The sequence below is a fragment of the Hemiscyllium ocellatum genome, chromosome 7 (assembly GCF_020745735.1).
Source record: "Hemiscyllium ocellatum isolate sHemOce1 chromosome 7, sHemOce1.pat.X.cur, whole genome shotgun sequence".
Taxonomy (NCBI): Eukaryota; Metazoa; Chordata; class Chondrichthyes; order Orectolobiformes; family Hemiscylliidae; genus Hemiscyllium; species Hemiscyllium ocellatum.
In genome coordinates this window covers 90,315,265-90,342,185 of record NC_083407.1, presented here as the reverse complement: position 1 = coordinate 90,342,185, position 26,921 = coordinate 90,315,265, and the positions used below count along the sequence as shown (strand labels likewise).

General features: G+C 38.0%; 1 protein-coding gene across 1 annotated transcript in view; it reads right to left on the bottom strand.

Annotated features, from left to right (window-relative positions):
• Positions 1 to 26,921, bottom strand: part of LOC132817643 (microtubule-associated protein 2-like) — a 254,774-nt gene that overhangs the window by 124,844 nt on the left and 103,009 nt on the right. Inside the window, exon 2 of the mRNA XM_060828143.1 lies at positions 23,231 to 23,279. The gene's annotated coding sequence lies outside the window, so the exon portion shown is untranslated. The remainder of the gene's footprint in view (positions 1 to 23,230; positions 23,280 to 26,921) is intronic.

Sequence of the window (26,921 nt, the reverse complement as noted above, 5' to 3'; positions counted from 1 at the left end):
AGACTGGCAACAGGGTTACTAAGGCTAGAAATTAGATAGCCAAAAGATACTGTACATTTAGGAGGGACAAACAAAAAGGAAAAAGGAGGTGCAGTAGCATTCCTAATAAGCGATGACTTTAGCACATTAGTAAGATTGAATCTTCAATCGAAGAGATAGTACTGAAAAATTAGCTCGATTAAGGGTTAGTACATTTCCTGGACCAGTTTCATCACAAATGTTGAAAGAAATAGCTACTAAAACAATGGATGCGGTTATTATTATTTTTCTTTATTCTATAGATTCTGGAAACATTTCCATCGACTGGAAAGGTGGTAAATATAAACCCAATACTATATGGAAGTAGGAAGAGGGAAAGAGGGGAACTACAGACCTGTTGGTTTGATTGTAGGGAAAGTGTTAGAATCTATTTGGAATGAACATTTAGAAAATGGTAACATTGGGCAGAATCAATAAGAATTTATAAAAGAGAAACCATGTGTGATAAACTGGAGTATTTTTAAAGATTCTTTTTGTAACATTGAACAGAAAACTAGTGAATGTTGTGTAGAAGGTATTTGATAAGGTCCTGCACAGGTAAATATATAAAATTAGAGCAATTCAACATGGCTGAGAATTAAATAATTGATCGAAAGCAAATAATAGATTCTTTGCAATTATTCTCAGAATGGCAGGCCATTATTAGTGGGAATACCAAAAGGGGCACTGCACCTCACACAATTATTCAAAACGTACATAAACAATTTGGATGTGGGGACATGTTGTAATGTTACCAAATTTACTGACGGTGCCAGAGTGGAAATGCAAATCGTGCAGAGGACGCAAAGAGGTTTAAAAAAAAATTGGCCGACCAAGTAAATGAGATGGAATGTGACTGATGGAATGTAATTAGATTAGATTAGATTAGATTACAGTGTGGAAACAGGTCCTTTGTCCCACACCGACCCGCCGAAGCCCAACCCACCCATACCCTTACATTTACTCCTTACCTAACGCTACGGGCAATTTATCGTGGCCAATTTACCTGACCCGCACATCTTTGGACTGTGGGAGGAAACCGGAGCACCCGGAGGGAAGAACTTGCAAACTCCACACAGTCAGTCGCCTGAGGTGGGAATTGAACCCGAGTCTCAGGCGCTGTGAGGCAGCAGTGCTAACCACTGTGCCACCGTGCCACCCACAATTAATCTAAATTAGTATGAAGTTATTCAAAAATGAAAAAAAGTTTTCACTTTGGTTTAAAAAGGAGGAATATTTCTTAATTGGATGGATGTTGGAATGTGCATGAGTCCATGAGTTATGAAGACTTAGCATTCAGGTACAGCAAGCAATTAAAAGGTAAATAGAATGCTAACTTTCATTTCAAGGGGATTTGAATATAGAAACGAAGATGTCTTGCAGCAGTTTACAGGATGTTGATGCCGCCACACCTGGAGTATTGTTTAAGCTTTGGTCTCATTATCTTGGGGATACCATAGAGGTCGTTCAAATGAAGTTCACCAGATTAATCCCTGAGGTAGGAGGATTATTTTAGAAGGACAGATGAGGAAATTGGGTCTTAATGCTCAGAGGTTTTGAGAAATGAGGGGTGATCCCATTGAACCTTTTAGAATTTGTACAGGGTGTCTCCTATGATTGGTGACTCCAGAACCAGGCGCCATGATCTCAGGATAACGGGTAGGCATTTAAAACTGAAATGAGGTGGTATTTCTTCAACCAGAAGGGGGTCAAATCATTGGAATTCTCTACCCCAAAGAGTGGTGGAAGCTCAATCATTGGGTATGGTCAAAGCAGAAATTGGTGTTTCTGGAAACTAATGATATTAAGGGATTTGGAGAGTGTGGAAAATTGGCAATGAGGACATGTAGAACCATGACCTAGCATGGTAGGATTGGCTTGATGGGCTGAATGGCCTATTCTTGGTCTTTTTTTCCCCCTATATCAATGTTGTGAAAGGAGAGACAGTGAAAAAGAATAAATGCACAAATAATCTTTTGTAGCCTCAGTGATGGTTTCTGACATTACCCCAGTGGGATGTGGTATTGAAAATAGCTCTGTTGACACAGTGCTGAAGATGTAGCAAAGTGAAATTTTAACATCAAGCAGCAATAGTGGTTTCTCACCACAAGATTCAGTTAACCAAAGTTCAAGTCATTATTACATAGCATTATTTAACTAATAGGATTTTCAAATTCTCGTAAGCAGGACTTTAAAACAAGGGGGAAATGAGAGAAAAGAGATGGTAAAGTAGATGAGTGGAGTAAGTGGGGTTGGGGGACTAAGAGAGAGGGAGGGAAAGGGAAATAAATGGAAAGGGAAGGTCAGGTAAGAGGTAAGAAGAACTATTGAAAGGCTCTTGATTTAAATCTGGAAAATAGGAGCAGGGATTTTCTTTCAGCTGGCAGTCTCACACTCAGAGCTAACAAAACATTGCAAAATATTTTACTCCATCTATTCCAGGATTCTTTCTGACTAAATAGCAGAATCACAAGTGGACATATTTGGGAAGCTGCAGCAGTTGAAGGAGCATACACAAGCATTCGACCTTATTTGCTTTTGTTATGTGAAGTGATTCCACTTTGATCACTTCTCATCTCTTCCTTCTAACTTAATGTCCTGAGTTCTGGGATTTGTAATTAGAAATTACAGAATGCCACTACAGAAACATTTGAGAATGCAACTGAGCAGAATATGCAGTCTATGATTTAAAGTTTTTAGCTTTGATCAGCTCAAAGTCTTTTCAGGGCAACATACCAGGGTTCCTTTGGCGAGACCTTTGGACATGATACACATTGTGACATCAAGTACTCCTGTCTGTGCTTTCATCTTTGAATGCTGGGAGCTTGAACTAAATGGGGTCATTTCTGCAAACTTCAAATAAAGCTCCAGAAATCAATTGCTTCAGTTTGTCACCTTTGGGCAAGATTGCACATTTGAAGTGAACATAAATTTCAAAGTTAGTTATTAGGATACTAAACAACAAATGCTTAAAAATCAGTATACAGAATTCTTCAGTAGCAGCTAATGGAAGCATTTAACATGAGAGTGTAACAGGTCAGTACTTAAGTATCAAGGCTGGTTTGAAACTTCAGCAATATATGCTTTAAGGAGATGAAAAAAGCAGCCAATTGTTACATTGCAAAATTGGTAATTAAGGATGATTCCCTAATAGCATAATCAAACGAAAACCTGAAATTTTATACCAACCCCTTCCATATTTAAATATATTGCTTGTGATTTCTTCCTTTGTGTGTTTCTTTATATTTTCCTCATTGTAAGGGGAGTACATGATCATAACCAGGAGATCTATAATTAAAATGAAACACAAAAATGATGCACTTTCAGGTTTCCTCTCCTGGTTGCAATGGCTGTTGTTTTGTTAACCCCGCATTGCTCCTCATGTTCCACAGTTTATTGAGCAGCGGTTCAAAGAATGGCCATTTGGATTAGAAAAGCTGTTCCTTTCACAATCTGACCCATGACATACTGAACACAGCTGATTTAATGTTCCCCAGTCAGATTTTGCAAAGTTGGTCCCTTCCTCAAAAAGTTAAAAAAATCTAAAACTTACATTCCACCCTTGACTGGTTATTTTTTCCTATGCAATATTTCTGTCAGTTTGGAATCATCACATAGCATACCTGTTTAGAAACTGCAATTTCAAAGCACTCTCACAAATAGCAAACCTTTCTTCTTCAACTATTGTTGAAAGTGAAATCGTAAAAAAATAAACTTGCTGGAAATGTCAGACTTCAGAAACACAAGTCTGATTAGCCTACTTCCTGGCTGTGAGCACAAATGTTCAGTGGAGCGCTGATTTCCAAGAATAGCATATTTAAAATGAGAACTTTAAAAGAAATGCATTGTGAGGAGTGTACTGGGACTTCCACCAAAATTTTAATTACCTAGATTTCCTGGACAGCACTCAGCAGTTACTTGTAAACAGTGACTGGTTGAAGATTAAAATCACTGCTGTGCAACCTGCTATTTAAGCCAAGTGACTATCCTCATTGAACATAATTGAGAATTTCTCACTAGCATCTCTGTGTACTTACAGCCTCTTGAAATACAGTCCAACGAATCATGAGACACTATAATAATGACATCATTGCGAGAATATTAAGGCACCCCTTGACACACACAATGTGGGCAGCAATAAAGGAATCAAAATGCTAATGAGCCTATCAAACAACATGGCTCCACTGAAAACAAAGATGGCAATACACAGTTGGATAGATGGTGAATCACTACTTTGAGAAGGACATCACCAATGAAAAATCTTGACAATGTAGTAAGCTTGTCTGTTGGAACAGAGCTATGTAATCGCACCCAGAGTGGAGAAGCTCAGAACAGTTACCATGGGCAAATTTCTTGGTGCTGATACTCTACCACCTTACGCTTTCAGGTTCAGGAAACTGGCACATCTATATCACCTATACAAGCTTCTCTGTCTCTGCTGGAGGGAGGGTGCAGTGTTATAGGGTGCGTATGATTAAGATTGCAACTTTCTACAAGATCAAGGGCAAACAGTGATTGCAACAATTAAGGCATTGCCCTTCTGAGCATTGTAGGAAAAATATTGCCCACCTTGCTCTCGTCAAACTGCATCCACCCCAAATTCCAGTGTGAATTCAAATCAAAAGATCTGCATGTGACATGACCTTCTCAGTCCAGTCGTCACAAGAGAATGGCCATAAACAAAGGAGGCCACTAAACATTGACTTCATAGACTTCACCAAGGCAGTGCACCATGAGCAGAGATGGTCTGCCTAAAGGTGCTAGAGAAACGTGGCTACTATAGTCAAACCAGAGTTGATAGAAAAGCTGTTCAGACTTGCTTGTCTGATACCCAAGAAAAAGATGTGTTAAATCTTCAACAATTTTACTGCACTGATACTGCCAACTTAACATTTCATATTGAGGACAACCTATAGAGGAAATGGACCCTCACGAGTGATTTGTCCATCATCTCAGGAACAGAAATGCCATGGAATAAGTTGTCACCATTTTGTCCTAACTCTGCAATATTGGCATTGCCCACATCACTGCAAGCAAACATCGTTTTCTTTTTGCAACGAAGTTTCAAAGCCTTTAAATAATTAACTTGTTCTTTTATCGAAATACATTTAAATTTAAATATGAGTCCACAAACTTACAAATCATAAAGACTTATCGATTAGATAAGCGCTATCCAATTCACTTTTAGATTTTAGGGATGGTCCATTGTCTAGCAGGCACAATGCACTCGATTGGCATGGTATCCTGTATATTATATTATAAAACTAGCACTTTTTCAATATGGAATGCCTGACTAGTATTGGATTATCGCCATTATATAATATCAGGATTCTGGACTCCAATATTCACAATATTCTTTATCCATTTCTAGCAAGTACCTGCTGAACCCCTCAGATCTGAATCATCAAACAGTTTTAATCAGAAATCTCAGCTAAGATCTCATCACAATTAAGACCTTGAAGTGCACAGTAGACTGAGCATGTTACTTCTTGTTTTATGATGTTAAAACATCAGATGCCAAATCTTTAAAATTCTCAGTGTGATTTGGCTAATCTTAGCAGAAAAATCATCTTGGATTTGCTCAACAAGCATAAATAAATGGCTACAGATTCAAATATCTATGGTTACAAGGAACAGTCACCTAACACAAAGGAATTATACTTTTGCCCTGAACATTTAAGCAGATACTGTGACTGACAATGGGTTACCACAAAATCCATTAAGAACATTATACTCCGTTCTTCAACAAATTCTTGCTCTATTCCCAGCGACCTCCCACTTCAAGTTCTTATGCGAAACTCCCCATATAGTCATTCCAAAAGCTTTGCACTGGCACTATGTATTAAAGCAAAAGAATAACAGAGCAGATAGATGTAATGCAGGGTGTTATTATCACTATTAGAAACACTGCATATTCTTTGCTGCTGATTGAAGTTCCACAGAAAATATTAAATGGAAAAAATTGGTTCACTTACAAGTGTCCAGACTGACTAATTAAAAAACTAAAATTGTTGAGTCCAAAATTCAAATACATGTAAAAGAGATGTGTCACCTTGGGCTGCTGTGCAAACTTTCTGCAACAGTCACACGCAGAGGCTTAAATGGCATGGAGCATATCTGCTTACCTGGCTGGCAGAATTGTGCAGAGAGTCAAGCATCTTTATAACTTAGAAGTTAGAAAAGAAATTAGAGGATTGTGATTCTCACACAAGAGTTGGTATTAAACAATTCAAGAGGATTAAAAAAAATGAGATTTAAAAGAATGAACTTTCCAAACATTTGTTATTGGTTCCTTTTAAACAACAAAGAAACCCTAGGCTTTTACAGAACATTTTTACTACTGCAATTTTGTTTGCATCAAAGTTTTCAAAATTACACTGTAAAGTGTGCAGTACACTGATTTGTTACTCACTTGAAAACAGATTCACCACAAATGATAAGTGAATATAATACAGCATTGAAGGTAATGATTCAACTAACTGTTTAAAAGAACTGATTCAAAACATAATGCTGAGGCCTTTATTTCAAGCTCACTGACATTGCAATTGCACAGGTACTCAGTTTATATGAACATTTTTAATGAACTTAAAACATACTTGGTTGTATATAAATTTCAATTTGTAAATTGTCTGTTTTGAGCTAGTATGTGAACATATTTCAAATTGAGAAACAAAAGATGGTACACTTTAAGCCAAGACAAGCAACTGCAGAAAGAAATGTCAACAACTTGTATCAACAAAGTACTTTCAATCTTGAAACCAGTGTTTCATAAAGATATAAGGAGGAAACCGAAAGAGTAACTAAATGCTTGATCAAAAAGTTGTGCTTTGTGCTGAGTTTAAATGAAGATGGGAGTAGTGGTGGACGCATAGCCATTTGCAATCAAAAAGAGACCAGAATCGGGGCTTGAAATTTTAATTGTTTAGTGGACCATTTACACAAAATTAAAATCCCACTTATGTTCCCAGTCACTCTAGCACTCATTCCAACTTGTGCTGTACACACAAGCTAACAGTATGGATTGAATCTAAACTCTGATTTACTGTTGTTAAGGAGGCATAAACTTAAATTTTCAAATTATACTTGCGAAAGTCTCTTAAGATGCAAATATAATTCTCAAATGTCGAGTAGTAACTGCTAAATTAAGTAAAAATTTAAAATTCTAATTGGCTTTAATGAATTATTTTACACAAGCATGTGCAGGTAGGAACAGGAAGTTTAATTACACTTGATTATTGCAATATAATATTGGCAGAGATAATACTTCAGTTAGCATTAAGGTTGCAATTTCACCTGCTAACCAATTGAACAGTCAAAACTGCAATGTTATTGTGCTGACATATAAAACCAAATGACCTTTCACTTTTACAGCTTTTTAATGGCAAACAGAATTTAATAATTCTGTAGCATTTCCCTGAAGACTAACCAACTTTCCTAACACTTATACGAAAGGCATGTTCATATCAAAACGCCAAGGTGTGGAGGTGCCAGTGTTAGACTGGGGTCGATGAAGTCAGGAGTCACACGACACCAGGTTATCGTCGAACAGATTTATTTCAAATCACAAACTTTGAGCGCTGCTTCTTCACTTCACTCGAAGAAAGAGTAGGGCTCCAAAAGTTTGAGATTTCAAATAAATCTGCTCGATTATAACCCGGTGTTGTGTGACTTCTGAATATATCAAAATGTGTTATGAACCTATTGGCTGAACATTGCTAAGTTTTAAAATAGCAGCCCAAAGATTGCCATTAACACAGATGGCTTTTGTAATTTCTGAAGAGACTCAGAATTACATCAAACTTACAAAATGTATGAAACTGAATAGCCATGGTTGGAGTTCATTCACCACTCTCACCATTCTCTCCCCTCACTACTAATGCATAAGGGCAGTATCTATAAGTTGTTCTGCAACAACTCAGTAAGATTCTCAACCTCTACCACTTAGATGGAGAAAGACTGTAAATGCATGGGAACACGTTGGAGTTCTTCTCCAAACTGCACATCATCCTGCAATTGGGTCTATTGAAAATATTGAGCCTTCTTTCAAAAATCTGTGAATACCCATCTAGTAAAAGCAGCATCTCTGGTATAATTTTACAGGGGTTTAAACTGCTCATTCCTGCAATGAAGTTGGCAGGTGAAGAGCTGCTGCAAACAGACCTTGATGCAAAATGGCTAGAAGTAGGAATGGTGATAGGAATCCTGGAATTGGGTTCCCCATGTCTTTGTTACAAGTCTGGACCAGCCTGACTGGGTGAAAATCTGGGCTTTCATCCCACATTAAGAAAACTGACTGCCCTCCACTCAATATTTTCACATAATACATTTAAGAAAAACATAAAATAATGATGCTACTTCAACATCAGTACTTTCTATAGCACTTACAACACTGAGCTATCACAACAGACAGGTAACATAGAATCCCTGCAGGTGGAGGCCATTTGTCCCACTGAGACTGCCAATCCTTTGAAGGACATTCCACTCCTCCCTCCCCCTATACTCGTAACCCCACAATTCCCGTGGCTAATCCACATAGCCTACAGATCTTTGGACAGTGGGAGGAAACCAACTGGTGAAAACCAAATCAGAATGTGCAATTCTCCACAGAGACAGTCACCCAAGGCTGGAATTGTACCCGGGTCCCTCGTGCTGTGACGTAACAGTACTAAACACTGTTTCCCCAAACAACTTGCTGCTATTACTACCAATTAAAGGAACAAATATGCAGTGTACAAACTAATGTGACTAGACCTCTTTCATAGTCTCATACAGTATTAAGCTACGGCTAAGTAGTACATTTCAGATGGAAATGCTAGCCCCACTCTTGTAATGCTAAAAACAGTTTTTAAATCAACTGAATGCTATGACTAAATCTTCAATTAGACTACATGCCTGGATCTTCTGAGGTGTGGCAATCATTACTGGATAGCTACTCCATTTAAACTTTGCAGTCTCGAACGTGCATCACATTTCTTCACATCCAGCTTCTCCAGAAATGTGGAGCACACTGTCAGCATTATAAAGTTGGGGGGAGACATTAGCTGCCACATGCCATGTTTAAAGGATCAGTGCGAATACTGGTGAATGGGAGATAGCGAGTGGGTGAGTGGATAAATGGATAAATGAGTAGGGTCAGCAGGCTAAGTGGGTAGAGTAAGGTGGGTGTTGTGCATTTGGGTGAAGAAGGGCTTATGCCCGAAACGTTGAATCTCCTGTTCCTTGGATGCTGCCTGACCTGCTGCGTTTTCCAGCAACACATTTTCAGCTCTGATCTCCAGCATCTGCAGACCTCACTTTCTCCTCAGGACTAGGTAGCCAGGTTAAGGCGGGAGGCGGGGCAACAGTTTGGATTGGGATTTAGCTCATTATAATAGTTAGGATTGTCTCTGAAGTGAACCTTAATCAGAAAAGGTGTTTTTGATGGTTTTGGTATTCTATCCACAAAACAGCTATTAGCTCACCTTTAAAGTGAAATTGCTACCCCCATGCAGTTTCCAATAAGCTTATTTCCCTTTCTGAACAAGGAAGTGGTGTTCATGCTGATTCCAATATTCCATATTGTATGTTGACACCGTGATTTTCAAACATGCTTGCTTTAGAATGATCCAGAAACATAGTGGACTAAAAGCTGACAAAGCCCTAATGCTGGATGGCCTACATCCTACTGTTCAGAAGGAGCATGTAGTGGTTATGGCTTTCAAACTTCTCTAGATTCCAGACAGTCTCAGTTGATTTGAAGTTAGGAAATGTAACATCATTCAAGGAAGTGAGGAATGGAACTACTAGCGAGTTTGGTTGGCAGGTCAACAGGAAATCTATAATGAAAGAAGTCTTTGCAATGTAGCTAGAAAATCACAGCAAGATCTAACAAACTTAATAGAAGGGAAATCATGTTTGACAGATTTAATATAGATAATTAGTGGGTAAAAAGGCAGTCTGAAGTACTGTGGTCAGTTTTAGCCTCCATATCCAAGGGAGGAATTATTTGCCTTTGAGATGGACAAATTGGATTAGTTCCAGCGATGAGAGTTTGAGTAAATTGGGTCTGTACTCTCTGGAGTTTAAAAGAATGAAAAAGTGACATCGTTGAAACATAGATTCTGAAGAGGCTTGACAGGATGTGCACCAAAAGGTTGTTTCACCGATTGAGGAATCAAGAACTCTGGATCATGGAGGCGGGGTAGCAATTATTTGGGACTTGTAAGAATTGTTTTTTTTCATAGAAATTAAGTTGTCCACAGAAAAGGACTGTGCTTTTTTTTTCCCATTTACAAATTATGGGATTAAAGGAGATGGGGAATTGGCAGCAAAATAGTTTGAGGCAGATCAATACAATCCTGTTGAACGGTACAGCAGTCTCAAAGGACACAATGGTCTTCTAGTTCTTACACTCATATTTGAGAGAGTAAAATAATTTGTAGGTAAGTGCATTTCAGAAGTATAGCATCACAATGCTATTTGTAATAAGCAGCTCTCCACAAAGCCATTTCAGTTTAGTAATCTTTAGAAGTCTATAAAATGGTATTTCTTTAATGGTTTACCTGCTAATACAATGAATAGTTGAGTCAAATGGACCAGCAAGATCCAAGGTTCAGTCCCATTTTACACCTAGTGAATTGATGCCCATTGATGGGCACTACCATTAGTCTGTGTCCTTGCATTAGGGAGCATGCCATGAATCTCAATTCCTCCACCCATTCGTATGTAGTAACCCTTGAGTGGAGTTTTGTGTGTGTAAATATTAGTTTGGAAAGCTTGGTTTTGATACTCTCATTCACCAAAAAACCTCTGTTGATAGCCTTCAGCTAACCTCAATGTTATTCCATTGAGGAGCTTCTTGTTTTTCAAATGGTTACAATTAGTGTGAAATATTCAAAATGCACAATTAATTTAATTCAGTTTGATGTGTATTCAAAGAACAAGTTGGAATGGTCACTTAGAGTCAGCTAGAAATTTCAGTTTTCACTGCTTATTCCAAGGACATTTGCATGAACTTGATTTGCCCATTGTGCACAGTAGCTAGGATAACTGAAAAATGTATACAGTTTAAAAATTATAGTTTATGAACTTATAAAAGTATCCATGCAAATCTTAGGATTATTCCTTCTACTAAATTGTTCCCAGGCCATGAGAACAGGACAAAGATTAAATCTAATTAACTTCATTTGAAAAGCAATTTATGAAATTCCCAGAGATTCTGACTTGTGGGAAAGATTCCATGGTTTTTGGATCAGTTTCTATTTGCATGGTGTTTTGCCTCTTTTTAACTATTGTACAATAAATTTATAATTCTTGCACACAGCTTCAGATGTCAAACCACAGGTATCTGGTGTTGAGCAGGGTCAGTGTGAACGTTTGGCAAGCTTTATTGTCGATAGACATTGCCATTCCTTAATGGGATTGTTGCCTGCCATACTTTTGAAATCTCCAACTAAATGCTGCTGAAACATTCAGCTTTGACATTAAAGCTACTCTGTGTTGCAGCAGATAAAGTAATTGAGAAAAACCCAAACCCATAATCTGGGATGTTTCAGTCCCATACTACCAGATAGTTGAACAACTTGTGGTGGTGAATGTTCAGTCAGAAATCTTCAGAAAGTGGTGCCCTTTCCTCCACAGTCAAAGAAAAACCTGAATCATAGATAGATCCAGTATTTCCCCTCACCAGGCACTGCAAGCTGTGGCTTTTAACTAATCAAGACTTTACAACTGTGAACCCATCACTCTGTGCCTACTGCAAACAAGTACAAGTACCTGGAGTAGCAAGATCAGGGAACAACAAATCTTGACAAGCTGAAAGGATCATCTCTGCAAACATTGTGGAGAGATACCACTGAACTGCTTTTCCAGTCTTCCTCTCTGCCTATAATATTCAGTTTTTGAGACTATTCTATAAGGTAGTTAGTATCTTGAGTTATAAACCAAGTGTTCATAATTGCTTATCTGCAGCCAGAATGTATTTGTAATAAATAGTAATTCCTGTCAAGTTTAGAAATCGGGTCCGCTCTGTCAAGTGGGTCTAATCATCAGCTAAAATGGAGGAATCTTACCTAGTTTTATAAAATTTGTAATGTTTGCAGCAACAGTGGGGTTAGCAAGACTTAATTTTTAGTGCAATACCCAGTGAATGAATAATTTTGTTGTCATGTGTATTTTACAGTGAAATACTACAAAATACAGTGAAAAGGTTTTGTCTGTCACCATAATCTGGCACAATTTTGATAGTCTAGTTTAGGGATATAGTTTAGGGAGAAGTCTGGGTTCTGAGCCTCGCAACACCCACCTAATGACAGAATCGCCAATCCTCAGGTGCCATCTTTCACCACTGGGCTGATTCACCTTCACTACCGCCTGCGTGAAGCACAGCAAAGATGGAGACAATTACCACGGTCGATGCTACCGTGGTGCCCTCCAGCCACTCATTTCACCGCTGTGACCAACAATCAAACAGCTGATCCCCAGGCACCGTCTTTCACTGCCAGGTCTGCCTTGCTGACATTGCTTCAGGGCTGGCTCTCCTCCCAGAGGCTCAACACCACCATTGCTGGGAGTAGCCAATTCTGTTGCCACCCACCTGCTGAAGACGCTGAAAAAGGTTTTAAAGAAAGCAAACATAAAAAAGAGCAAAAGTTAAAAGAAAAAAACAGAAAGCAAGCAGAAGTGAACAAGCCCCAAACCAGGAGCCAAAGGCAGCACTGCTACTCTGCCTCTATCTTGACAACTGACCCCACACAATAAACACAAGGATGGTATAACCAACTCTTAAATTAGAGAAATTTGTTTTCTAATTTCCAGAGAATGCTGCGTACTGACCTGGAAATATTGCTGCCATATGGTGAATAAATATGAACCATAGTCTGCCACTCCCTGTTAAATCAGATGTAATTTCAGTTTATTACATGTTTTAAAAAATGAGGTGGCAGGGTTGGAATTCAACAAACGATAACTCCCAACATCCCCTCAGCAAGGCCTACAATTCAATAGAGTGTTTTCCTAGATTTAGTCTACAGATCTGGAAATTATCTTGAGATTTGTCTGCACATTTTAACACAAGTGTGCAATAAATTAGACCTATTTTAAATAATTATCCCATCAGTATGTTTTATAAATTTCATCATCAGGGTCTCCGAATCTTCTTTGTGTGTGTTGCACACAGCCATCTACTGTCTCTTTAATTACTTTTAGGCCTGTCCTCAGACAAGTGAAGAAAGGCTTTATACTAAATGATAAAGGAAATGCATAAATATATGTTTAAGTTAGCCAGTGTTGGGTAATGCTGCTTTTATAGAGAAATTTACCATAACTATAGTTTTAATCATGGAAGGGAAATCGTGTCCCTTAAATGAAGGGCTAATAAGTAGCTTGGGAGCTAAGTTCATGATAGAATTCTGCAAAGTTCAAGACAACCAATTTAAAAGACTAAGGTCCCTAAGCAACAATTAGATATGGGCCTAGCTTTTTTTAAAAAAAATAGTTATGGAGAGCAAACTGTTGTCTAGGCAACGAGAGAATTACCTTGTTTTTTTGAATAGACTTAAGAGGTCTTATTTGCCTATCTCAGAAGGGAAATACTGGTTTAAAGTTGCACCCACAAAATAATACTTCTAAGAGTACAGCAATCTTTCAGTACTGTACAGTACAGACCACAAAACAAAGCAGAAATAGGCCATTTGGCCCATCGAGTTTTCTCCACCATTCAACAAAATCATGGCTGATCTTATAACCAACGACTCCACTTTCTTGTCTTTTCCCCATAACCATTCGTTCCTTTGATGATTGAAAAGCTAATTCAGCATTTAATATAATTACTGACCTTGCTTCTACAGCTTTCTGAGGTAAAGAATTCTGTAAATTCATTGCCCAAGAAATTCCTCCTCTATGTCTTAAGTGGACAACTATGTTATGCCATTTGGTCCTACTCCCTCAAGGGGAAACAATCTTTCCACATCTATCCTGTCGAGCACCTTAAGAATCTTGTATGTTACAATGAGGACAGCCTTAAACTACTCAATATCTCCCCATAATAAATTCCCTCCATACCCAGGATCAACCTAGTGAGCCTTCTATAGACTCAATGCGAGTATCTCTCCTAGGTAAGGGGACCAAAGTTGTGCACAGTATTCCAAGTGTGGTATAACTATTGCTTTGTATACGTTAAGCAAGACTTTCCTACTTTCATAATTCATTCCCTTTGAATTAAATGCCAACATTCCATTTGCTTTCCCTATTATTAACTGCTGAACTTGTATATTATTATTTTGTGATTTCATTACAAGGACTCCCAAACCCTGTTGTTATGCAGTTTTGACCATTCAAATAAGATTTACCTCCTCTATTCTTCCTATTCAAGAAGATCTTATATTTTCCCACATTATATTCCATTTGCCAATTTTTGAATAACACGTCATTACCTTTCTGTAGACTCCGTCATTCTCACCATTTGTACTCAGACCTATTTTTGAATCATCTGCAAACTTTAGTGAATTCGTCATGCACGACTTCCCCCTTGGAGCCATCTGCTTGATTACATTATGCATTTCAAAATGCTCTATTCCATTCTTTATGGCAGACCTGAATATCTGTCATTAGGAAAACATTAACATGACTGACCTAGAGTTACTATTTTTGTGACTCCTTCCTATTTGAATTAGGGTGCAACATCCCCAAGAGCTTTTCTAGAATCCAAGGATTTTTGGAAGGCTATTTAAAGTGCATTCACTTCCCTTAACATCTGACAAAGCAACCAACCAGGTGCAAAGGAGTTGGGACCCTCAGCATAATAAATTTCTACAATGCTTTTTCTCAAGTGCTTGTTATTCCATTTATTTCCATGATTTGGTATTCCTGGAATGTGATTAGTAACCTTAATCACAATGACTAATGTGTAGTATTTAATCAACTTCATTTCCCAGTTTCCCACTTTTAATTTTATTTTTAATTCTACCTCTTGCTTCCTTTCTATATGTTTAAGGAAGCGCTTACTGAAGTTTTTATATTACTTACTAGTTTACACTCAGTTTATTTTCTCTCTTTTCATTTGGTCTTTTTTTGGTGGTTCTTAAAAGTTTCCCAATCATCTGGTTTACCACTAATTTTTGCCTCTGTGTCATTTTTTCTATCCATCTGGTGCTGTTCTTAATTTCTTTGGTTTACCATGGTTGCCTTATCCCCTTCGTAGGATCCTTCTCACTAGAATATATATTTGCTGTAAGGCAGAAATTATTTTATTATATGTCTGCTATTGTTCAATCACCATTTTATGCTAAACACATTTCCTAGTTCACTCCCGTTAACTCTCTCCTTATTTCTTGGTAATTACATTTACTTGAGTTTAGCACAGTTCTTTCCAAACAAGTTTTGTCTTTCAAAATAAATGCTAAATTCAAGGGTTATGGAGATAAGGCAGGAAGCGGATACTGATTAGGAATGATCAGCCATGATCATACTGAATGGCGGTGCAGGCTCGAAGGGCTCAATGGCCTACTCCTGCACCTATTGTCCATTTATTAAACCTGCCATATGACCAGAATAAAAATAGCCTGATCCCTGCTTGGATCCACAATATATTGTTCGAGGAAACTATCCCAAATGCACACTATGACTTCTTCCTTGTGACTACCTTTCAATGTGGCTTTCCTAATCAACAAGGTGGTTAACTCATCCAAAACTAATATACTTTTTAAAAATATGCCATCATTATGTCCTGATATATTCTGTTGTACAGTATACCTATTGTTAGGGGACCTACAGACAACTCCAACCAGGGCCTTCCTCACCTTTTGATTTACACCTACCAATATGGATTTCCCAAATTGCAATCAAAGATACTTTTGTGCTGTCATATTTTTCCCATCTTTTACTAACAAAGCTACCCTACCATTCTTCCTTTCCCACTTGCCCTTTTGAAAAGTCACATAACATTGAGCCTTGAAGAAGTTTTCCTCCTCTCTCTGATTTTACTGCTCCTCGGATGCTGCCTGAACTGCTATGCTCTTCCAGCACCACTAATCTAGAATTGAGTATTTATTCCCAGTTTTGTTCTCCTTGTATATCATACTTATTAACCTCTAAAGCTATTAATTCACACTGTATTTTGAATACTACGTGCTTTAAAAGATGAGACACACAATTATTGTTTCTTCTTCATTGTTTTCTTCCATTTATCCCATTTTTTTTTCATGTTTGCACACTGTCCCTTCCTGCCCCATCCTCAATATCATTACTCTAATAACTGTCCTACAATGTTGCCATATCCTTTTGGTTTTTGGCAGTTTGCAACTCCTCCCCAGAACATTTCCCCCTCTATATTAAGTTTAAATTCCTCTCTGTGACATTAGTTATGGGATGACAGAACAATAGACTCTGCATGTGCCAGCCTAAATTACACATTATACAAATAATACAAGATACTGAGGAAAGGTTGGTATCAAAGCTAAATCCTTCCACAATCAAGGAAAAGACTTTCTCATGTCTTCTTTGCAGAAATATCCTGAAGGCTGTACAATATAAATTACAGATGTTATTATCATTTAAGCATAGAGTATTAAGATTAAAGAAGGTTGAAAGTATCGATGTAACCAGGAACCTAGGCAAGTATTTGAAAAAAAAGAGTGCTGAAGTGGTTCTTAAAACATAAATTTGATTGACGATTTACGGCAGGAGTTAGCTAACCTTGCAAATGATGGTTTACACTTGAAGTAACATCAATTAACTTTTGGACTAACTTTCTTTCTCAGCTCATTTCTACTCCTTAATCTGCAACTAAGGCTGGAACTTTCTAATCTGGATCACGATCTCTATTTTCGATCTACGTCAGATCAAATGTCACTTCTAATGGCCTTTGGTGGAGTTGTTTTTAGTCAAAGTTTTCAGCCATGAGCTTTCCCCTGCATCTACAAACCCAAGAATCCATGAAGGAGGCAATGGAAAAGACTGATGCTAAAACCAAGCTCCCCTTTTCAGCAGCATATACTGTACTTTGTGGTTCAAAGGTCTGTAAGCCATTTTGGCAGTTAAATGCGTTAGTTAAGTGAGGGCCACAGCGGACCTGCCTGGATCAGGGAGGTGGGGGTATTGGGTCTCCAAGCGATTTAGGTGGGGGATAATTTGGGAAAGAGTCAGGTTTGGGTCAGGTGGATCAGAAGACTTGGACTTATTTGTGATGTTAATAGTGACTCAGAGTTGGGAGGGGAGGGGGGAGGGTTTCAGTTTTATTGTTAGCTAGGATTTAGAGCAGGTTTTGATTTCTCTAACTATTCAACTAAGTGAACCAGAAATCTCTGAAGTGTATTGACTCTAGCTCAGATTTAGGGACTGCTCCTGGATGGTTCCAGACACTGGGTAATTATCCACTGGATGTTTCAACTTCCCAGGCAATTCCCAGAGTCAGTTGCATTGGAATTTCCATGTGATCCCAATATGTAACTCCAATTTATGCTGCTCAAACAATTACCTTCTAGTCGGAAGATCTGGGCCTAAAAATTCAACATGGTGGATGTTTTGCTTTTGTTTACAAACAGGACTGTAGCAAAACTCATCCTAAACTACTTGGCTTTGTTTGCAGATTAATTCAGGCTTCTCATGTCTGCAGGGCGTAAAAAGGATATTTCACCTTAATTCCTGACTGCATTACATATCTGTCGTATCTGTTGATGACCTCATCAGTAGGAAGGTAAAGGAAATTTCTTTATTTATTTTGCCTAAGTCTGATGCCAACCATTGGTGCATCAGAACCACATTTCAGGTCACCTCCCACTAAGAAGGTCAAAAATCAATTTGTAGACTCTTGTTGGAGGTAGGGGCAGGTATATGCTGCCCTCTTCTGAGAGGAATTTTAAGTGTCTCCTTAGCCTCTGTTGAAAATGGATTGCTTTGAAATTTATTGAAGAAATGTGCACTGCTAAATATTCAGAGAACTGAGGTCATGATCCTCACTTAGGCCCTTGTTGTTGCACCACACATTCAGTGCTCAAAGATGGTCACCAGAGCTGACCAGGTACTTCTGTGGGCCACACCCAAATTCCCAAGGGGACTTAGGGAACAGGAACATCTCATTTAGAACGTTTCATCTCAGCCTTGTGCTCCCAGCCCATATGAAACATTTTTTTTTCCTTGATACCACCACAAAGCTGTATTCTTAAGTACATGGCCAGGACACAGCATATAGATTCCCAGGAATTCAAATGCATTTTCTCAATTAACAAAACAAAACTTCTGACTGAACCCAGTCAAGTGGTAAAACATTACCAATCCAACAGAGTCTAGTCAGCAAAGTCTACAAATTATATTTAGCCCCACACTGGAAAAGACATCTTGCATTTCAACAGTCACTTCGTTTCAGTGATTTCATCAGTTCTCAACAATATTAAATCATTTGAGAGAGTAACAATGCAATTAATGTAGTATGATTTAGGCACAAAATGCATTTTAACGGACACATCATAATCTCTTTTCTCTGTATTGCATTTGAAAATTCATGAATGAATACCCTGAAAGCCATTTAATTTGAACACTTGTGCTAAATTTAGCCAGCCACTTTTGCCCCTGAAATGAATAATATAATAATTATGATAATTTGAAATGACACTGTTACAAATCAGCTGTCAGAAGATGAGCAGTTTCATTGCAAGGATCTGGACATCCATCACGTTAAATTGCTGATGCAGCTCTGCAGTGCATCATCACATATACTCTGGCACAACACACAATTTACAATTGAATCATTAAAACAAGGGTGACAGGAAACAATTTCTTTCAAGAATAATACTCAATGCGAAATATTGCTTCCAGAGGGTCCAAAGATATCAGAGATGTAACCAAATGTGCATTTTAAATATAGATCACAGAAGATTTTTAAAAATGTGAACTGCACAATAGTTCTGTCACCAAAGATATCATCTTAGTGCAGCACTGACTCTGACAAATGCAGTTCACTTCTTAGTTTTTGCAAGTTCAGTTCTTTTGAGCTAAAACAGCAGTAGAATTACTATGAATAACATTCCCAGTGGACTAAGGAGGGTTTACAATAAAGGTCAATCAAATTTCCCATAACCACCTCCTGAAGTGCAGGGAAGTGTAGATTTTGAATTAAAAAGTTTAAAGTCCTTCCATCCCATAATGGAATACTTTGCGAACACACAAAACCAACTCTTGGCTGTGGTACTAGAGGGCAGTTCATATCCAAGGAATTGCATCCAAACTCAATTAGAAATAGCAACGGGTAAAAAAAATTAACTCACTGTTAACAGGCTTACAATCCCAGAAAAAAAAAGAACGTAGAAGAAATATTTTAGATATTTCCATAATTCACTGCTATACCAGTACTGAAACAAAAAGCACATTGCTGCTGAACACGAATGTGAAACACTGATTATGACTTGCTCCATTAAATAGCCCTTCATATCAGGCACATCATAATTAAAAGTTACCATTGTCCTTGAACTGCAGAGAGGAATATTTATCCAATATCAGCAGACCACACATGTTGCAAATTCGATAGTATTCATATGTACAGAGACAAAGCAATGATTATGCTTATACAATGATGCACAGATATTTATGGTTAAACTTTTGGTGAAATCAGTCCATGAAATCCCGCTTGTGAACAATTTTTTACAAGATTTTAAAAGTTAATGGTGGGCTGGCCTTTGATTATATTTATTCTTGTAAGTACCTATTTATTGAAAGTGACAGTGCTTCCTGTTGCCTAATGTTTACTTTCAGCCAGATATCAACAAAACACCATCTAACGTCAGAATTCAAAGTAAGCAAACAAGCACAACTGCACAGGAAGCCATTAAATTCAGTAATGCTGTTGGACATTTCCTGGATGAGTTTATACAGTCAGATAAAAGTGGTGGCATGACAAATTACATCAACTTCTTACGGATCATCAAAATAATGGGAAGAATGCAACTTATTGTAATATTACGAATATATCAGACAGCTACGTTTACAATTAAAACAGACTCAACATTCTTCAGTGCTTAACATGAAAAACATAATTCCAGATCAATGTTATAGAACTTCAATGGGACCAGATAAATGATATTGGTCAGCATTGTGCTCTGTTTTATAAGCCACTAATAAATCTTTAAAAATGAACTTATTGCTTAGTTGTAAAAGAGATGCACATTTCACTTTTAGTTTTGCTGTACTTAATACATTTTCTTCTATGAAAATAAGTTACCTTCATAGAACTAAAGGATTTATTTCTGGAATTTTTGAGGTTAAAAATGGATCTTTGTCTTTTTTGTTTTAAAAATAGGTGCCAGAGCACACAGTTTTCTATGCTTTCTTTTGGTAAATTAACCTCCTAAAATGAAGGTCTGCATGTGCTGACTAAGGATGACTTGCAAGTGATCTAAAAATGCTGGTGGATGAGTCTAATTTCCAGGGTTCCTGACCCCATTCCTGGGTTTTCCAATTTCAGCAAAGTCTATGAAGTCATAAGCCATGATATTAGACAAGGCCAGCTCCATTGCAGCAATTGAAGTGGTCCACCCTCCCTCAAGTGGTGTGGAATCAGGCCTGATTTAAACAAACAGTCATTGGTCATGGCACCTCAGAGGTGCTGTCCCCCTTGGCCTGCATCACAGAGGTTGGGGGGGGTTCCTGAAAAGTAAATTCAAATGCTCTTCCTTGTGCGGCCACCACCATCACCCCACCCACTCCCCGTGCCAGGCAGTGACTCTTCAAACACCAACTATGCCTCACCACTTCCTTACTTACTCATGGCCCCCTCATACTTCACTATGGCACTTCCATGACCATTTATCTATATGGTGTATCGAAGAAAATTCTATATAGTGCTATTTGTGTGCGCACAATAAAACATAGAAAGAATCATTCTTTGATAACTTGCCATTATGTTCAAAAGAAACCTTTAACTACAGTCCAGAAGTGTCAGTCATTCAAAGATGTTGAGGTTTCGATAACAAATTTCAAAAGCAGTAAACCTTCTGTAAATAACACTGAAACTGATAGATGTCAGAGAGCTCAGAGCTGCAAGTCAAGCAGGGGCTCAGGTGCTTAGAGAACAACGAATTTCTGGGCTCTCAGCCAAGGTTTATATGCATTCTTGACCCTGCCCATCACAGAGGGGAGGGAAGGGGAGGGAAGGAAGGTAGCACCAATGCACTAGTCTAGAACCATGCATCATTAGAACTGATCCAAGAATGAACAAACTGGGAATGGGGTCCTTTCACAACACAGGGTGTAAGGAAGTAAAGTCAAGATAGCTGTAGGACTCTAAGGGTTTTACTGGACATTATTAGATAGCCTCTTTCCAGAAATGGAGACAAAAACTGAGCAAGGGAAGAGACTATTATCGAAGTCACCAAAATACATTGTTCATAATTCAGATAGTAACTTTGCCAGTGCTACCTTCTAATGTGCCAGAATGGAAGCTGAGGGAGGGTACCAGAATAAGAGTGAAATAATAAATGTTTGACATATCCCAAAAAACATATACTACTGGTACCCCTGCAGGTATTTTATTTGGAAGAAGTGGAATTGAAGGAATTGTTGCTCAGAGTAGGGACAAGCACAGTCAAATGAAGGAGGATGGTAGTGGATGAGGATTGATTGGGCCTATGCTCAAGGAAGAAGCAAAGGCCATCCTTGTGGGGAAGCTTAGATATCAATAATGCAGGTTACTATCAAGAGACTGGAAAACTGTTGAAGTGACACAATGCATCAGAAGAGATGTGAATGTAGAGAGGAAGATTTTGTACAAGTGGAGAAATAAATGGAGTCAAGAGAAGAAGAAAAGTTCAGCAGGACAGAAACAAGCTAAAGCAATCCGTTAACCAAGGCAGATTTGATCATAGATCTTGGGAAGGGGTTAGAAGCCATACAGGAATTGGGAATTATGATATTGGATGCAGTGGAGGAAAGTTCTCAAGAATATGAGTAGTGTGCCTCTACTGAATGCAATAATTTGATGTTCAGTAATGGGTCATGGCTTAGGAAAGGATAAGAGGAAGTGAAGAGTTAGCATTTTGCCTCTGCTGGGTAGAGGTCTGTGCATCAGTTATCAATAATGCAGCTCTTGTCAGTGGGTTTGATGGCAATCACTGTCTTTAGGCACTGCACTTCAATATCCTTTCGTATTCACCCTGTCACAGACTTTTCCCTTTGTTCTTCGAACCAGTTCTACAGGACTGCTCTGAAGAAGGGTCACTGGACACAAAACATTAACTCTGAGGTCCTTCCACAGATGCTGCCAGACTTGCTGAGTTTATCCAGCAATTTCTGGTTTTGTTTAGGATTATGATTTCCAGCATTCACAGTTCTTTCAGGGTGTCATTTAGAGTAATAAAGATTTAAGTCTACAATTTATTAAATGCAGTTAAATCTATAATGAAAAATTCCATTTCTTCTCGCTACTTTTTTTGCCCCTTGATCAAATGGTAGAGTTTCAAGAATTCCTTTTCTTCACAAATATTGTAATTTTCTAAATGCCACTAAGTGCTGTCAGTGTTTGATTACGTCATAACATAATTCTGCTCTCACATAAACATGCAATGCTGCAGATCAGAGGCACTATTGCATTTGAAAAGTAAACGAATGCTTTGAATGGGTGAAGGAAAGGATATCATAAGCCATACCAAAAATATTAGGGGATGAAATGGAAAAAAATACACAACCATCAAAATTTGGCGCAAACCAAGATCAGAATTTATTTAAAGAAATTACAGAAAATAACTTTCAAGAGGCTTAACTGATGCATGGAAATTCATGTTATGTAAAATATTGTGCATTTCTGCAAAACAAGACCTTTCTGACGCAAGCAATTTAATACAGTTAGTTAATGGTCTCATATCTCACAGACAAACTATTGCATTTAACAAACTGAAAAAAGTCCTATCGCAAACTAATTTCTCCACTGAATTGTGGCGGTAACATTACAGCTTTAGATGATGTTTAAAATGTTTGCAGGGGGGGAAATAGCACTTTACAATCTAGTCACAGTATTTAGTTAACTAGACAATATCCCATTTAGTTTTGCAGTGACAGCAAATGTGTGAAATTGCCAAATAATGTCAATCAGGTTTGCTTCTCAAAACTATAGACTGCCAGATTTGAAAATGTAATCAGACATATTCACCGTTAAATACAAAATGAATAAATAAATAACACTTTAGGTTTAAATGGCAGTGAATGAAATAGCAATTACTTTATTCTCATGATGCAGAAGTGAAGAGCATACCTCTGAAGGAGATCTTTCACGTTTTCTAATTTGAGAAATCAATCGAACTCTGAAAAACAAATAATTTCAGTCATTTACAACCCAAAATTACTTTTCATCATCATACATGGAACTGTTTCTCGAACTAATGTTCTAACCGATCTTTCGAATTCAAAAAGTCACTTCAAAATAGTCTTAACTTGCTGATGCACTGAATTGCATAATTTCTATTCTTAAATGACTGCATGATTCTAATGTAGCCTGATTAAGGCCCTTCACACAAAAATAAACTCAATTGACGCCGTCGGATCAGAAACTACTGCCAGTGAAAACTGTCTTGCAGGAGAGTTAACAGTTCAGCAACCTCAAAACTCCAAGCCTGGTGGGTGGTGAAAGGAATCAATAGTTAGACAGTTATGATAATTCAAAAGGATGCTGCTGCATTCTCATCTGTTTAAGGGCATGTTGGGAGTTGGCAATACATCCTCCCTGACGAGGATTTTAATTGCAACCAGTGAAGCATATCCCTTGCATCAAAGCCATAAATCTTTACAATGTCATGCCAGGAAACCAAGGAACACAAGCTCAGCAAATTCAGGCTGACAAAGGCCTTACTGTCCCTTATTCTCAATTGATTTTTTTTTTAAACTTGTACACTTTTATGAGAAGTATTATAATACAAAGTCTCAGACAAAAATATTCATATCTTCAGCTAGTGTTGAAGCAGTAAATTATTTCTCTACTTGTTGTGAAGGAATTGTGGACAGGGGAGCAGCTACTTGGCTACACATCTGGCACATTATTGAGAAATGACACAAATGGATGGTTTTGATTAAGCATTAAATATGGCAGAGGTCAATGAAGCACTTCTACCCAGAAAAGTAGGTCATGAATCTTCAGAGGTTTCAAATTACGAAGAGGATCCAGAATATTTTCTTTTAAACATATGTAGGAGAATGAGCTATAAAACTGAACTAAGTATCTCTACTGTCTATGCATCTACACTCTAGGTTCCCAGGAGTAGGAACTTGTCAGATTCAGCAGATGTGTAGGAAAAGGCGTGTTGGGGAACTTTGGGAAGGAGGAAGTATGGTCAGTCACAACAAGGGGGGCGGGGGGGGGGGGGTAAATGGAGTGTCAGTTCTGAAAGGTGGAGATGTAATTGGAGGTATATTTGCTAAATTGGGCAGCCAGTTTAATAATCATGCAGGAGTTAGATAAGGGTTTTAAACTCCTTTGATGTAAGTGGGTACTATCAGAGGTTTCTAGGCACTGGGAAATTGCCCAACAGGCTCTTCAATCCCCTCTGACACATCAGGCATTCCCAGGTTCTCATGTGCAATCCCCATCTTTGCATTGGAAACGAATACCTGGCCATCAGAAATTCTATGCCCATACCTCTCCCCATTGGTGATTCCAATGAAGGAAAGAATTTCAATTTGAATTGAGAAAAGCATTTAGTTCTATCCCTCAGTTCTTGGAAACAGTGTTCAGAGCATATGCAGTTTGAAACTACCACACAATGTGGATTTTTGTACTGTAACAGTGCCAGAATAGTTGAGCACAGCATTCAGGGTCTTTCGGCACTGATTTACTATCTTGATACTGTCTGTGAAAGAACAAATGGTGTCCCCTGATTTGCTTTATTCTCCACAAAAAGCCTTCAATTATTTATGCACATTGAGAAAAGTTACATCTCTCTCAAGAGCAACTTTGACTTTTCCCATTATCTTATTAGGGTAGCGCCTTAAAATAACATGTGACAACTTAGTTTTTAAAAAAAAAGCTCAGCTAAGCCAAATGCACTTTTTTGGCACATAAAATATTTAAGCAGTTGCCATTTTGGCTCTTCAAGCCTGCTCAATCAATTGATAAATTCTCTGATTAGGGAGGTAACTCCACTTTGTCTGTCTCCCACAGTTCTCAAGTCCAACAATCAAAAATCCATCGAAGTTAGCCTTGAATATATTCAAAGACCTTTCTCGGGTGAAGAGAATTGCACAGATCAATGATCCTCAGAAAAAGATTTCTTTGCACGTCAGTTTTAAATGGGAAACCTCCAATTTTAAAACAGTGACTCCTAGCTTTAGACTCACCCATAAGATCAAACCCCCTCAAGATCTTGTATGCCTCAAAAATATTTCTTCCTCCTTTTCTAAATATCAGTGGATATAATTCAAATGTGAAATTTTCCTCATAAGATAACCCTTCATCCTTGAAAACACTCCAGGCAATATTCTCTGAACTGTTCCTAATACAATAATAATCTTGAGGCGACCAGGACTGCATAGAAGTCTTCAGATTCAGTCTCAAGGAGACTCATACAGCATCAACAATTAACACTCCCTTTCCTTTTAAATACTCTATTTCCCAAGCAAAAAATACCAACATTCCATTTGTCCTCCTAATCACTTGCTGTATTTGTGCACCAATGGTTGTAATTCATGTACCAGAATATCCAGATCCTTCTGTACAGTAGAGCTTTGCTCTCCTCATCTATTCAATTAACACTGTTCTATTCCTCCTGCCAAAATGGACAATTTCACGTTTCCCACATCGCATTTTGCTAAGTTTTCAAGTATTCACTTAATTTACATTTTTATCTTTGTTGACTCTTCATCCCTATTCACAACATGTTATCTTTGTGTCATCAGCAAATTTAGCCACCATATTATCTGCTCTTTCATCCAGTTTACTGATATAATTGTAAATAATTGAGGCCCCAACAACAGGCCCTATAATGCAGTTTTGTATAGTAACCTGTGTGGCACCCTATAGAATCCCTTCAGGCTCCCCTTAATCCACTGTGCATATTACTTTCTCATAATAACTGTAATAAATCAGTCAAAGATGATCTCCCTTTCACAAAACTATGTTGACTCTGCCTGATCCCATCATCTGCTAAATGTCTTATTATTTAAAGAATAAAATTTCCAGTAGCATTCTCTTACAGGTGAAAAGATAACTGTAGTTTCCAGCTTCATGTATTTCTCCTTTCCCAAAAAGAGGTGCTGCAATAGTGATTTTCCAAACCACAGAAACAAGATCATGACCAATGCACATACCACCTTCACCACCACTGTTTTAAATTTCTGATGTAATCCACTATGTCCAGTGAAACTGACTTTAATTTTAAAGTTTTTCTAAAACCTTTTTCCTAGTGAATGTCTCAAGTACCCTTTCCTTTTTACCTGCATACCCTCTCATTTGTCTGTTCCTACCCCATTTTGGTTACCATTAGCTACAGTGTTAGCTTTCTCTGCTGCCTTATCCCATCTCTTTAACTTACCTCATCTCCCCTCACACAAAACTTTACGCCCCAGTATTGTAGTTCATTGCCCTCCCTGCCAATTGAAATGAAGACTGTCCTAACAGTGCAGCTTCCACTTTTTCCTGTTGGTGTAAATGCCCCATGAAACAGAATCCATTTCTTTCACACTATTGTTTGATAAACACATACAATTCTGATCTCTTTTTACCCTGTGCCAACTTGCTCAGGGACAGGTAGCAATAAATAAATTATTACTTCTAACGATCTGTTTTCTTAATTTAACCATCAGCTCCTCATAATTTGCAACCAGAGTCTCTTTCCTAGTCCTTTGTGTATCATTAGTACACATGTGGGGATACCAATGACAGCTGGATCTCCTAACCATTGCACTACAAGTTCTTTGCCTGCCCCTAGCAGATATTCTCTAACCCTAGCTCCAGG